This window comes from Octopus bimaculoides, chromosome 7, assembly GCF_001194135.2.
Source record: "Octopus bimaculoides isolate UCB-OBI-ISO-001 chromosome 7, ASM119413v2, whole genome shotgun sequence".
Classification (NCBI taxonomy): domain Eukaryota; kingdom Metazoa; phylum Mollusca; class Cephalopoda; order Octopoda; family Octopodidae; genus Octopus; species Octopus bimaculoides.
In genome coordinates, this window is record NC_068987.1 from 68568860 (window position 1) to 68571359 (window position 2500).

Consider the following 2500-nt stretch of genomic DNA (forward strand, 5'->3'; position numbering starts at 1 on the left):
TATATATATATATATATATATATATATATATATATATATGATCGACTTTAATGTCGTTGTCGGTAACAAATTTCTACTCACACGGCATTAATCTATCACGAAGTACACAACACGAACAAATAGTCGTGCGCCGCTGTATCGCAACCCAAACCGTGACTTTACATGGATCTATAATGCAATGTCATATAGAGGACTTGTTCATTGAACTACGCCAAATCACAAAGCTAATCTCTCGAAATAGCCAATACCAGTTGTACTAGTGAAAGTAGTAGTTACTGTTTAACCATTACTGTTTAAGCCTAGGCCAGCTTCCATTTAATATGTCTATGGTCGAACGCATTGCCGTTACGGCTATTCTGTCTATTATCGCCAGGTTTGATATATTAAGAATCTTCTAATAGTGATTTGGTTGCTTTTTTTTTCCAGACAAGCATTTTGACTCGTAGTTGGAGGAAGAATACAAAAGGCAAGAGGTAAATTGCAAGCAAATCTTAAGGGAGGTAACTTCAAGAAAGTTTGACTTAATTTCTACCTATTCTTCCTTTAGCTCACTTTTTTAATTTTATGCAAATCGTAATTGATAGTTGTAGTTGCAGGAATAGCAGTAAGAGCAACAGTAACAAGAACAGCAGTATAAGTAGTGAAATAACTCAGCAACTATAGCAGCAGCAGCAGCAGCAGCAGCAGCAGCAGTAGTAGTAGTAGTAGTATTGAGCTGTCAAAATAGCGCAGAGATTTATAAAAGGAACAGGTCAAATATGGCGATGGGGAGGGAGGCAATTATAGACGGATCTGCGGTGGCAACTGACGAATCAATAATTAAAGATTAAGAAACGCCAATATGAGATTTAATTTAGATCATATTAAGTAAGTTTAAGGTTTAATTTCAGTGTGCTTAATTGATATTTGTAAGCAAAATCAGAGATTCTGCTACTTTCAATGATTCATACTTAATTTTAACGATATTCGAAAATGGAAAATTTTGTTGGAGAAACGTTCTACCGAATTGAACTTGTTTTTGTGATTCTCTCGTTACGTTATATATTTTGGGAACGAAATAGCGACACAACCTTACATTTCCTCATCCAGTTTATGTTCTATATTAGAAACGATAGTTTGCCAGTATAATTTTCTCTTCATCTGCAACAAAATTCTTTTTTCTGTTTTATTTATTTATTTATTTATTTATTTATTTATTTATTTGGATAAATTCAATCAACATCATCCTCTATGCATTTTATCCTTCCTTGCAAAATAAAAGTAGTCCCCAGTAGTATACTAATGCCAATTTCTTAATTATATATCTCTGTCAAAGAGTCGCTTCGTATCTAGTGAAATAAAGTGATTATATAATGTTTCGTCATCATTAATAAATAACAAGTACAGTTCTCTAAATACAATATCTTATGTCAGACGACTGTAATAATATATAAACAGGCATGCAAACGTTTGTGTATGATGCTTTTGTGACCTGATGCATTTTCGTGAACGGAAGCTGACAAAAGAAATAAAAATAAAACATGGATGTTTTATTCTACACTGCTTAACATTCGTACAGTCATACAGTCATTTTCTGGTATTATTATGTGTGCAGGTCTTTATTAATAATTAGACGTATAGGTGGAGTAAGGCACAAAAGTGGAAATATATCTAAAATGCGATATATAGAATATTAGGTTTATAGTCGGAAATTTTAATCTACTTTCTGCAAAAATTCATACAAGGGTAATGTAATATACATATATCTATCTTTGTTTATATGGAAAAACAAATAGGTTTACTAATATGATTATAAAAATGATCACAATTAAGAAATTAACATTTATTTCATATTCACTAACCTATTTTAGCTAGCAGGGCGTAAGACTAAGGAAAACCTAAGATAATAGAAGCAATACCAACAAGCGCATCTCCCCACAAGATAGACATCACCGTTCCTCAGGAAAAAAGGAATGCCTAATCAGTCAATAACAGCCCAAGGAAAATAATGTCATTCTCAGAATAACACAACAGACGGGATTTTCAGTCACATATAGAATGCCAGCATACTCGGATCAAAGTGTCGTTGGGTAAGTTTGAATCGTTCGACCGTGCAATAACAAGCCGAGGAAGCCACAACGTTATTGCATAATTTGCTAGAAATAGCAGTATAATGCCTCTTGAATGACATGCTAGTGTATTGAAAATTAGACGTGCAGGCATGGACAATATCATTCTAGAAAACTCTGAAGAAACAAAATGGTCTCCACTGAAAGGTTCTTGATCATGTCTGCCGAATCTAAGTTAAACTGAAACTAAAACGATAACTAACGCCTACTAAACTGCCATAAGTACATTTGATCATGGCTGATGTAGTAGTAGTAGTAGTAGTAGTAGTAGTGGTGGTGGTGGTGGTGGTGGTGGTGGTGGTGGTGGTGGTAGTAGTTGTAGTAGTAGTAGTAGTTGTAGTAGTAGTAGTAGTTGTTGTTGTCATCGTCGTCGTCGTCGTCGTTGCTGTTGT

At 34.3% G+C, this 2500-nt stretch overlaps 1 protein-coding gene across 1 annotated transcript in view; it reads right to left on the reverse strand.

Annotated features, from left to right (window-relative positions):
• Positions 1-2500, reverse strand: part of LOC106868222 (nucleolar protein 4-like) — a 77957-nt gene that overhangs the window by 74815 nt on the left and 642 nt on the right. The window lies entirely within an intron of this gene.